Raw genomic sequence first — 13,495 nt, forward strand, 5'->3', positions numbered from 1 at the left:
TTTAAGCAAATAAACATAACAATATCTACTACAATCATCTATAAAGGTAATGAAATATCTACAATGATCCTTAGTCAACACACCACCAAATTCATATATGTATGTGTGTACTAAATCAAACAAGTTAGAATCCCCAACAACATTATGAAATGGTTTCCTTGTTAGTTTAGCAGTCACACATACTTGACATTTAGTTTTCTTATCAATGGCATGCTTTGGAATTAACTCTAAATTCATCATATTCTTTATAGCACCAAAATTTAAATGACCAAGTCGTAAGTACCACAAATCAGATGATTCTACACAATTAACAGAAGGTGTGCAACACTATCATTAATATAACCACCCAAAACGGGTTCAACATTTATTAAAACCAAACCATCAAACAAGTAACCCTTGCCAAAGAATGTACCAGTATGAGTAATAACTACTTTATTACACTTCAAAGAAAGTTCAAAGTCGTTTTTAACTAAACAACTTCCACTTATAATATTTCTACGAATAGAGGGAACATGATGCACTCTAGTGAGAGATAGAATCCGCCCAGAAGAAAACTTCAGGTCCACATTTCCTATTCCAAGCACTTGTGCAACACTAGCATTCCCCATCGTCACTGTCACTCCATGACTCTGTTGATAAGATACAAACAAGCTAATATCAGCACAAATATGTACATTAGCTCCAGTATCAATCAACCACTCATGTGACAGATAAGTGGAAAGTAGTACAAGGTGGTAAGTAACATACCCGTCATCGGTTCCAGAGGCAACAACCTCACCAATGACCATGTTAGCTACTGGCCCACTCGTGGTTCCAAGTCCAAGCACAGTATTTGCTTGAGCTACCACTCCAGCTTTTTTAACTTTCTTACTTTGACAGTCCTTGCTCCAATGACCAACCTATCCACAAGACCAACATGGTTTGTTCGCCTTTGGTTTCTTAGCCTTATCAGGTTTAGTGTTAGTCTTCTTAGTGACTACATTTCTTTTTTTGTCCTACAGTCACTACATTCACCTTCGAGCTCCCATGTTCCACAGGCAACACATGTCCCTATTTGGACTTGTGCTGCTCATGTATAGAGATGTCCAACATCAAGTTAGTTCATATGATCTCTCCTTTCTATCTTTTCAGGGAGAGAGCAAACTCTTCCCAAGACTTAGGGAGTTTTTCAATCACAGACATCACTCGAAACTTCTCAGGAAAGACCATATCGGACTCGCCCAAAGCATGAACCAACATCTCAAACTCATGAACATGTTCAGTCATGGATTTCCCATGCACCAACTTGAAATCAAGAAACCTAGCCATAAAATACTTCTCAAGACCTTAAGAATCAGTAACATGGGTTTGGTCCAGCTTATCCTATAAGACTTTAGCAGTATAGGCATCTGATGAATAAACATCGAACAAGGTGTTCTCCAAGACGGCCAAAATGGTTGCCCTAGCCACCCCATCCTTCTCAGCCTATAAAGCATAAGCCTTAACAGATTCAGCCTTCTCTTGATCCAACACAGGAGGATCATACTATACCACTGGCCATAGACCCTTAACCGTTAACCAGAACTTCATATTTTTCTGCCAACGAGAAAAAGAAACTCTACTACCGAATTTATCAGGCATACCCGATAAATCAATTGGCTGAGGAAAATGATACGTAATCCAATCAATTGAAATAGTACCACCAGAACCAGCCTCAACAGTATTAGGAACATCACTAGTTTCGTTAACCATCATGCGAATTAACTATATATATAACTATAATCTCTTCAAGATTGTTGGGTATAATTCTAACTACACAGCAACAATGGGCAGTTATATATATGATAACAAGAACAAGGCAAATAACTAAATAACCAACTAACGAAACAAAACAAGAAGACAATAACAAACTATAAAGACTGTAATTGACAAAGAAAGTAAAGAACACTTATCTCTTATCGTTTTCCAAATTCTGATAAGAAGAACACAACAGCTGAGTCACCAAACCCTTCGAGAGGACTTGATTGTTCTTGAAGAGATTATTTCCCCCCACTTAAGCTGTGATGGAATGCAGCAATATCGCTTCCAGGAAAAACAACAACAGATCAATCTGGCCACAGAACCAATAATGATCAACGGCGAATCGCACCTCAGTTTGCCCATAAAAAACCTATGCAACTCATATATGTTGGAGAGGTAGGCACCGAGACTTGTGTTATATTTATCTCAAGTATACGTCTCAATATATAGGCATCTCAAGTTGCTCTTTTTCTATTTTACTCGATGTGGTATCTCAAGTAACAAAACAGAAAAAGTAAACAAAATGGGTTTTCCTTATTATTTATATTGTATCCTGATTAATTAATATTAATATTACAAAATATTTTCAGAGTATGATTAAATAATCCTTATTCAATATATTTAATATTAATAATTAAATAATCAATATAAATAATTAAACTTATAATAGAAAAGAAATATATAAGAGTTCCCACTAGCACTAGGTCACACAAACATTCCACTTATGCTAGTAGTTGTAAACAACACTAACATAAGATGCTATATAAACTAAATATCTTTCTTTTACAATATCATTGTTGGACAAAATCCTCATAACCCATTTCAAACAAGCAACTTTGTCTCAATATATTCATGGATTCCACTAAGAAAATGTCTTAGATCCAAATATGAAAGTTTAAGTCCTCATGTCAAGGAACAACCTCCAAGTGTTAGCTTCAGGAAATCATATCAAGAACATATATAAAATATGCCTCAAACTTTCCATTTTTTAACACAGTAAACACAGGTTTTAAACAGCATGCAATAGCATGTACTGAACTCTACGTTAAGTTAACTAAAACTTTCTATTTCTGGCTTAGTGTATCTTTGCAAATCGTACATGTCTGTGACTTTACTTTGTCAGTTAATCTTGGCCTTTGATCTTGTAATCTTTAAGCTGCTTTTTGTATACTTTTCAAATTAGTGGTTGATTTGTTTGTTGATTGATAATCTTGGATATTTAACCGGACTACATCTTGTACTTTCAGTTTCATATCGAGATCTCCAGTTTGTTATATAGAGAACTCGACATCTCGATAAGTATAATGGTTTATCGAGATCTCTTATTACTCTATAGTTATTTTGACTTATCGAAGTCTTTGAGATCTCTATAAGAGAATTTGGCTTGTCGAGATCTCTGAATTTCTGCTTGTGGAAAAGACTTGTCGATATCTCTGAGATCTCTATAGGCATATTTACTTATCGATATCTCTGAGATCTCTAATGAGAATTTGACTTGTCGATATCTCCAATCTTCATATCTTTATTTGACTTGTCGATATCTCTGAGACTTCCCTGTAAGCTATTTTTGACTTGTAAATAAGTCATTCTGGAGTTCTCGAATGACTTCTCTATAAGACTTAATTTGTAACTTGTAGATTTCTTAACTTAGAATGTTTTTCTCAAAACATATTTATTCAACTCCAAGCTTCTTCACAATTTCTCTGAGGCATGATCTTCATGATCTTCTTCTAGAGTTTATTCTTAGGCTTAAGACTGTTCACAGAAAAATACTTCAGTCTAATCTATTTACACTTTTACAGACTTAAGTGATACAATACAAAGTGCAAACTTATATAATCATACAACTTACTTAGGGTTGTCAATTTGACTTATTCTTGTTATAGTACAGGCATGTCTTGCACAACATATAGGTATAGAAGTACCCTAACCCGCCTTTTCCAAATTCCCTTCTATTCTCTTAACTTTTCCAGCAATGCCATTTATTCTTTGGCAACATCTCTCAAAGAGAAACATCCTGCAAGATTTGCACACTCTTTGCGAACCTGCAAAGCCACAAGTAGTTCAATTTTAATTTGTTAATGCTTAACTAGTTCAAACACTTATGATTGCAAGATAGAGTACTGCATCAATAAGTCTTGTTTGGATTACTCTCTCATTAAGGTTTCTATATATTTAGAAAATGAAAAATAGCTAATGAGAAAGTGGACTTCAGCTAAGCACTATAACTTCCCGCATTAAGTGCTAATTGAGTGTTAAGAATGGTAGAAATTTTATTAATTTACTTCTTACCATAGTAAAAGGAGAACTATATAAATAAAAGTCATTAAAATGGAGAACTTTTAGTCCTTATGCATATAATTAGTTCACCGCTTGCCAAAAATGACATAGATATCAAATGATTCGGTGCAAGCTGACATTAATTTCAGGTTAACCAGGTTAGCAGAGCGTGCTATGAAAAGAAATCAAGACATACCAACTTGCTGAATTTGGATAAGAACAACTCATTTATGCACTAGTATTATTTCTTGCCTATTTCATAAGTTACGGTAATAAATAGAAGCATTTTGGCAAAAAATGCATATGTCAAACATATATGGTATCTCTAACCAAGGTAAGTCAATTCTTTAGAACAATCAAAAATATATACGAACATAAAAGGTCCAAGCCTGGTATAAGTAGTCTCATATTTTTGCGATCTAATCTTTAGAACCAACAAAAGATGAAATGAGCATTTACAAATAGGAATGGGTACCGAATCACACTTCAATTTAAGTATGAGTAGCAACAATAACAACTTGGATCCTGAGAGGGTACCTAGATAATAATTCCATGTAAGATTCCTACATTACAAGTGGTATTACAAAACAGAAAATAGATCTAAAATATAAATCAGTGTTATACATACTCTACTATCCCAGCAGTAGGTCATGCCTAGTTGTATAATATCAAACCATTAGTCCCAACATCAATAGGCAGCAATCCTACCAAATTCTCAAAGCTTGAAAATGTTGATCCGCGGAAGTTCATTCCTGCAACAAGTAGTGTATACATGTATGAATTAATGTGGGTAAGTATAGAGTATGATTGTAGTAATTTAATCTACTACACAAGTTACAACATTGCACTAGCGAAAAACGTACACATATAATTTTAACCTCGTACATACTCTAGGAAGTTTAACTAAAAGTAAATATTTGTAACATTCTCCCCTCTATCCATTCTTGGAGACCATTCTGTATTATCTGCAAAAGATTCACAACCAAAATCCGAAATAAGAGAAATTATACGGTCGTGCAAGTGGTATTACATTGAAAAACACCATAAAAACATAGAATGCCTATGGTATATAAGATTTATCGATTTTTTATAAATGGAGAAGAAAAATTAATTATACATATCTAGCTAGCAGATAAACACACTCAGAGACCCCATTCTACGATATAGTGATAATAAGAAATTAAGAATATATTAAGAGAGAGGGACAAAGATATAGAGAGACGGACAACGATAGAGAGAGCAAGAGCTAGAGAAACACACACACACACACACAGAGATGTTGAATCTATTACACCCAAATTAAAACTCTTACCATAATTGACCCAAAACTAATCTCATGGAACCACTTGAACTGAATCTAACCATAGGTAAAACTCTAATTGAACCCCAAACCATTGAATCGAACTCGAATATGATACTCAATGTGCCGGCACTTGAAAGTGTTTAAACCCTAATTAAGCTTGACTGAGAGAGATAGCGTCGAGAGAGAAAGAGTGGACAGAGAGATAATTGAGAGTGCATTGTACTCTTTTGATCAAAAAGATTTTTCTCTTTCTTTTTTCCCAAAAATTTCAATTACCCCTCCAATATTCGGTCGTCTGACTCATTTTTCATTCACTTTTGTTTTATTCAAAAAAATATAAATATAATAATCTTTTATAAATTATACACATTATAATTATTCTTAAAATCATATTAAATTTAGTTAATTTGTAAAATTTTATATAATTTACAGGCTCTTAATTTTCATCATAAAGGCTTTGGTGATTTCAATAAAAAAATTATTTATTATATAAATTAAATTTTAATATATAAATTTATTAAAGATATTTTAATATTAAAAAAAATATATTGAAATAAAAATTTTCAAAATTTATAAGATATGTATAATTATTTTATTTGGCGGACACTTACTATCTAGGAAAGTTGTTAGGAATATGTTGTGAACTTGATGATAAATCATACAAAACACCTTAGTATATTTAACTTAGTGAATTTGTAGCACTCGACGGATGATCAAATATAGTCCCGACGGATGATTCAATATAGTCCCGACGGATGATGATTTGATATCCATCGAGTGAGTAGCTTATGTAATAATAAGTATTGTAGCACATTTCTGCAAAAAACTTTGTATAGATTTTGTAGTAGCATATGAGTTATGTTGACTACTAGTAGATATACAGAATAGGTTGATTAATTATAAATAGGAGATGTCTTGTAATTTTACATAAATAAAATGGAGTCAAGTGTCAAATAGCTACCCGACGGATGATCAACAAAGCTACCTGAGGGATGATCAACAAACCACCCGACGGATAACAAGCATGTACTCGACGGATGATCAATTCAAATATCTGTTGACAGTGACAAGACAGTCACATGTGTTGGGTGTTTGCAAAAGGAATGTAATAACCCCAAAATTTTGAACTTTTTGTAACCCTTATGAATAGTGTTTTTGCTGATTATGCTGAATAAGAAAACTTTTCATGCCACACTTTGTAGGGGTTCTTCTATTGTTATTCTAAGATTTTATTAGTACTCTATATGGTATATAAGTGTATGTAAAGATCGTCAGAATCTAAATTTGAACACTTTGATTTTTCCCAAAAATCCACCAGATATCGAAAGAATTGAGTATAAGGTAATAGGATAAAAAGGATTTAAATTCAAGGATTATAAGAGAGGATCATAAAAGGAATATAATGTATTGAGAAAGGTTAAGGAAACCCAAGTAATAAGATCCCGGGTATAATCCCTCAAACGATAAACGAGAACGAAAGTTAAGCGAACCGTATAACAGATCAGCGGTCATTAGCCAAGTAATTAGGAGCTAGTCAAAGAGGTTAGTGATGATGATGTCACCACACCAACAAGAAGAGGACAAGTGTGGGAAGATGATATAGGAAAATGACATAAGCATGACCAAAGGGAAGGAAGTGTTGGTTGATTATAAACCACACAAAATTTACCATGGTTAAAAGGTAATTAAGCAAAATAAAAGGCAAAACAACCAACAAAAAAAATCACAAATCACAAAAACACATTTTACTCCACCTTTTCAAGAAGAAGCTCTCGACCCTTGTATTTTTCAAAGAAAGAAAAACTCAAATTCAAGTTCCAAGCTTTGTTAATTAGTGAGGTAATTATCTAAGGTTCCTTGTACATAGATATAGATTTCCTATGAATCTAAGCTTCAAATTCCTTCACAATCTCTTCCTATAATTCATGGAAGAAAAGAGTGAATAGTGTTTTTCAAGAACTTGAAATTTTGATCTTGTGTTTTTGTTTAGATAAAGCTTTAGTAAGGATTTTCCAAGGTTGTTTCAAGCTCATTACTTACTCCTACTCATAAGGAAGGTATAATCTCTTAACCTAGCATTGTTATTGAATGTTAAGAGCTTATTATGAGTACTATAGTTCATGAGAGGCATGATTATTGAATATTTAGAGATTGGTTAGTTTTGTAATGTTTTTGGAGTTGTAAATCTTGATGATTAGTTAATGAACTTAAGTAAGCTCTTAGTTCATGATTGAGAAGTAGTATAAATTGGAAATATTGAGTTGTTGGGGCTGTTGTAGTAAAGAATGGATGAAGTTTGGTTGTAGTGGTGATTGTGGGTTGAATTGTGAATTGACTGGATTGGTTTAAATTTGGTAATCGCGTAAATATAGCCGTCGTAATGCCCGATTTACTTTAGACTGTTTTTGTTCTTAACATCAGGACCCGAGAACTCACTGTTAGGTTTTGACCATTGCCATGATTAGATATTTCATGTTACGAGCTTCATTTTGATATGTGGTTCGCTTGAATCCGACGTACGGTTTAGGAGAAACGACCGTTTTAAGTAACGGCATTTTACGACCGAACCATTACCCCTCGCCTTACTTTGAAACCTTGGTTAAGGCCCTTAAATGACTAATTGGAGTATAAAACAATTATGTAAAGTGTATTAGGCAGTTGGTAGGGTACTCTGTTAGGGCAAAAATACGCACTAATATTCACGCAAGTATACGCGTTCGCAAGTAATATAGAATACTTTCTAGTTCGTTCCCTCAGAGACTCAGACTAAATTATTGTCTAATTAAACTCACTCACCAATGTATGATTACTTCTCAATGTTAAGACACTAACACTTAAAATTGTTGATTAAATATTAACTATAATTAACTACTTAATTAATCACTTAACTAACACTTCAATTTATCAATAATAAAACACTCATGAGATCACAACTTCATTATTACTTCCTTCTATAGCCATTGTTATTACCTTTAGCATGTGACAGTGATGATATTAATCGAATAACACGAAACTGATAAAAGCCAACTTTCATTGTACTAATACCATTCTACCAAACATCCACAATTAAGATAGAAGTTGAATAGTCATCAATTATGTTGAGTTCCCATATGTCTATAGAAATTGACAACACAACGATTTAAGCACAAGTTATTCCTTTTGATTACATAGGGCAAATAAAACTGTTAGAGTTACCCACTAATCATGCATAACGTACTTGAAACTATGCTAGCATGGCAAGTTCTAAATCTCAAGATCCACCGTCGCTACACAAGAGATTAACACCCTATCTTATATGTTCGCGACGCACATAAGACGAATACGCACAACCAATACTAGATATCATGCAATCATCACACACTAAAGTATTCAACAATTAACTAAAGAATTCCATAATAAATCCGTTGCAACCCCATGATCACGATTAGCCCATAATAGCACTTATCGTCATCATGTGTTCATATGAAATCATGATAAACAAACACAAGAAAATAATAAATAAACTAATTATATTAAAACAGAGTACGTCACAAGAGTAAATAAGTTCAAAGCAAGAAAACTAGCATCCAACGTTACAACGAAACAAGAATCACAAGAATATATGCTTCCTCTTCGTTGCGGTGTGCTAAATCGGTCTTCTTCCTTATCTCCTTCGCTCCTTGCATAAAAACACAATCTTCTTTCTTCCACACTTGTGAAAAACGTCTCAAATCTACTTATATAATAGTCCCATAAAACTCAGATTACATAGAAGTGGAAACCAAACAGAAGTAGGATTCCTAAAATAATCTGTTTTTTTTCCCGACCCTGCGCGGCCGCTCAGCATAGCTGAGCGGGCACTCAGCTTGCTGCGCGGCCGCTCAGCAATGCTAAGCGGGCGCTCAGACCTCTACTGGAAAAATTCTGATTTCGCTCCGTTTCTTCGCCGTAATCTGCCCGTTTCTTTCCTCTCACAATGGTGAACACATGCCAAGGCTTATTCTTGATGATTCCTCCCCCGAAATGCAACTAAAACCCTGAAATGCATAAACACTAGAAAAACGCATCAAATACACAAAATACTTGATTTCAAGACACCAATTTAAGCCATTTTAAGACGTTCTAAGTGGTATAAAATGCCACTTATCACACCCCCAAACTTAAATCGATGCTTGTCCTCAAGCGTCACAGACTCAAATAAAAAGCGTCACAGACTCAAATAAAAACATGCATGAATGCAATCTATATGAAAATGCAGCGATCCCCCTTACTACAATTAACCAACCAAATTGTCACATCTCAACGAATGCAGTTAGACAACTAAAGATCAACAAACTCATGCAAACGGACATACAACCAGAAACGTGGTGTGTGCAAATGCTTAACAGATATGCTTCGGAACTAGACCAATTACTATGACTAGACTATCCTCAAGGCAATCCTATGATTATACAAAGAATAAAAAATTCTAGGCACAAAGTGATATACAACACTACAAGAACTCTGGAGCTTACTACAGAATCGTGCTTTTTATTTACAACTCAAATGCTTATTTGACCGTGCAATGAGTGAGGTCCACAAAAGACTTATACAATGGTATCCATGTAACTGAAAAAAAAAATTCTGGTACTCGACCCCTGAGCGGTCGCTCGGCAAAGCTGAGCGGGCGCTCAGCTTGCTGCGCGGTCGCTCAGCAAAGCTGAGCGGGCGCTCAGGGGGTCACTGGAAAAAAAAATTTCAGCCCCTGTTTTCTGATTTTTTTGTGTTTTTGGATAGGTTATTAACTTCTAAGGGTTCCTGTAACAACAATTCATGGGTTGCCTCCCACACAGCGCTTCTTTTTCGTCATTAGCTTGACGTTTCGTACCCTTCTCAAGTAGTCAACAAAATGGCACTAAGCACTTCTCGGTTTGCCATGTCCCAATAGTAGTGCTTCACCCGCTGACCGTTAACCTTGAATGCTTGGTCCGGATCATTCTCAAAAATTTCCACCGCTCCATGTGGAGACACAGTTTTGACAATAAAAGGTCCAGACCACCTTGATTTCAACTTCCCAGGAGAAAGTCGGAGCCGAGAGTTAAATAAGAGAACTTGTTGCCCTGGCACAAATAACTTTGGATGTAGCTTCCTATCGTGCCACCTCTTCACCTTTTCCTTATACATTTTGTTATTTTCGTACGCTTGAAGTCGAAATTCATCAAGTTCATTAAGCTGAAGCATTCTTTTCTTACCAGCTGCATCTAAATCCAGGTTCAACTTCTTCAATGCCCAGTAGGCCTTATGCTCAAGCTCTGCAGGTAGATAACATCCCTTACCATACACCAACTGAAACGGTGACATCCCAAGTGGAGTTTTGTATGCTGTTCTGTAAGCCCAAACAGCTTCATCGAGCTTTAAAGACCAATCCTTCCTTGACGGACAAACAACCTTCTCTAGAATGCGCTTTATCTCTCTGTTAGACACTTCCGCTTGACCATTTGTTTGCGGATGATAGGCAGTAGCTACTCGATGATTCACATTATAACGCTGCATCATAGAAGTGAACTTACGGTTGCAAAAATGCGATCCTTCATCACTTATGATTACCCGAGGTGTTCCAAACCTTGTGAAAATTTGCTTATGAAGAAAATTTAGCACTGCCTTTGCATCATTTGTCGGTAAAGCTTTAACTTCGACCCATTTTGAGACATAATCGACTGCCAGCAAGATGTACTGATTATTGCAAGACGAGATAAAAGGCCCCATGAAATCGATTCCCCACACATCAAAGACCTCGACTTCAAGCATCACATTTAATGGCATCTCATCTTTCCTTGACAAATTTCCCACTCTTTGGCAACGATCACACCTTAAAACAAACTGATGAGCATCCTTAAACAAAGTAGGCCAGAAAAAACCTGCTTGCAGAATACGAGCTGCCGTCTTCTCACCACCATAGTGTCCACCATAAACCGTGGAATGGCAGTCTCGTAATATCCCCTCCGTCTCACAGAACGGGATACATCTCCTGATGATCTGGTCAGCTCCCTGTCTAAACAAATATGGTTCATCCCACATATACCACTTCACTTCATGCAGAAACTTCTTCTTTTGAGCGGATGTCAAATTAGGAGGCATTATATTGCTGACGAGATAGTTTACAATATTTGCAAACCATGGTTCTTCCTCCTGAATTGCAAACAACTGCTCATCCGGAAAAGATTCATTGATTAACGTCCTATCTTGTGAAGTAGAATCGGAATTCTCCAACCTAGAGAGATGGTCAGCTACTTGATTCTCAGTACCTTTTCTATCTTTGATCTCTAACTCAAATTCCTGAAGTAAAAGCACCCAACGAATGAGTCTCGGCTTCGAATCCTTCTTGGAAACCAGATAGCGAATAGCTGCATGATCAGTGAATACTGTTACTTTCGTACCAAGTAGATACGATCAAAATTTCTCAAACCCAAAGACTATAGCCAAAAGCTCCTTCTCAGTAGTGGTGTAGTTTAATTGGGCACCATTTAAAGTCTTACTCGCATAGTAGACCACATGGAAGAGATTTTTCTTGCGCTGTCCCAGAACTGCACCTACCGCATAATCACTCGCATCACACATCATCTCAAACGGTTCTGTCCAATCTGGTGCTGTAATAACTGGTACAGTGATCAAACTCTTCTTGAGAGTCTCGAATGCTGCCAAACATTCATCATCAAATTTGAAAGGCACATCTTTCTCAAGCAAATTGCACAACGGCTTAAATATCTTTGAAAAGTCCTTGATGAATCGCCGATAAAAACCCGCATGACCAAGAAAACTACGGATTCCTTTCACAGAATTAGGTGAAGGAAGATTTTCAATGACTCCCACCTTGGCCTTGTCCACCTCCAGACCCTTGCTAGAGACCTTATGCCCAAGGATAATGCCTTCACGCACCATAAAATGACATTTCTCCCAATTGAGCACCAAATTAGTTTCCACGCATCTTTTGAGTACGGCGCACAGATTATTCAAACATTCATCATATGAGTGTCCAAAGACGGAGAAGTCATCCATGAATACTTCGACGTTATTTCCAATCATGTCAGAGAATATAGCCATCATACATCTCTGAAAGGTGGTCGGGGCGCCACATAACCCAAACGAAACTCTGCGAAAAGTAAACGTGCCAAATGGACAAGTGAAGGTCATCTTTTCCTGATCCTCTGGTGCAATACAAATCTGATTATACCCGGAATAACCATCCAGAAGACAAAAATACTCATGACCCGCCAATCTGTCAAGCATCTGATCAATAAATGGAAGAGGGAAGTGATCCTTCCTTGTGGCTTTGTTCAATTTTCTATAATCCATGCATACTCTCCATCCTGTAACTGTTCGAGTAGGGATGAGCTCATTCTTTTCATTTGCGACCACAGTGATACCTCCTTTCTTAGGTACACATTGTACGGGGCTCACCCACGAGCTGTCAGAAATAGGATAAATGATGCCTGCATCTAGCCATTTCAGAATTTCTTTCTTCACCACCTCCTTCATGATGGGATTCAGTCTTCGCTGCTGTTCCACAGATGGCTTACTACCTTCCTCTAGCAGAATTTTATGCATACAATATGAAGGACTTATCCCCTTGATGTCTGCTATGGTCCATCCTATAGCCGATTTGAATTCTCTCAAAATCCTTAAGAGCTTGTCTTCCTCACTACCTGAAAGGTCAGATAAAATAATAACAGGTAACGTAGATGAATCACCTAAAAAAACATACCTCAAGTGCTCAGGTAATGGCTTGAGCTCCAAGGTAGGTGCTTCCTCTATTGATGGTTTGAGCTTCCCTTCAACGTTCTTAAGGTCAGAAGTACCAAGAGATTCAAATGGTATGTCCAGCTTTCGCTTCCAGGGAGAAGCGTTCAGATATTGTAATTGTTCGTTGCTATCTTCATCATCGCTGTCAAAATCCCCCACTAAGGCCTTTTCCAATGCATCAGACATTAGCATGTGATCGAGTTCCGAAGTAACCGCAGAATCAATCACATCCACTTTTAAGCACTCCTCATCTTCTGTAGGGAATTTCATTTCCTTGAATACGTTAAAGGTCACATCCCGATCTTGGACCCGCATAGTAAGTTCACCTTTTTGCACATCTATCAAGGTACGGCCAGTAGCCAAAAAAGGCCTTCC

At 36.3% G+C, this 13,495-nt stretch overlaps 1 long non-coding RNA gene across 9 annotated transcripts; it reads right to left on the reverse strand.

Annotated features, from left to right (window-relative positions):
* Positions 1-3,392: 3,392 nt before the first annotated feature.
* On the reverse strand, positions 3,393-5,629 carry LOC141664693 (uncharacterized). Of its 9 annotated transcripts, none has more exons than XR_012552043.1 (5): positions 5,372-5,629; positions 4,923-5,024; positions 4,535-4,811; positions 3,632-3,824; positions 3,393-3,534 (listed from the first exon to the last, which is right to left on the reverse strand). It is a non-coding gene; the product is annotated as an uncharacterized LOC141664693 (long non-coding RNA). The 9 variants fall into 9 exon arrangements; XR_012552046.1 differs by having other exon boundaries at positions 3,393-3,824; positions 4,519-4,596; positions 4,688-4,811; positions 5,372-5,628; XR_012552040.1 differs by having other exon boundaries at positions 3,393-3,824; positions 4,535-4,596; positions 4,688-4,811; positions 5,372-5,627.
* Between the last annotated feature and the right edge of the window lie 7,866 nt (positions 5,630-13,495).

The sequence above is a fragment of the Apium graveolens genome, chromosome 1 (genome assembly GCF_009905375.1).
Source record: "Apium graveolens cultivar Ventura chromosome 1, ASM990537v1, whole genome shotgun sequence".
Classification (NCBI taxonomy): domain Eukaryota; kingdom Viridiplantae; phylum Streptophyta; class Magnoliopsida; order Apiales; family Apiaceae; genus Apium; species Apium graveolens.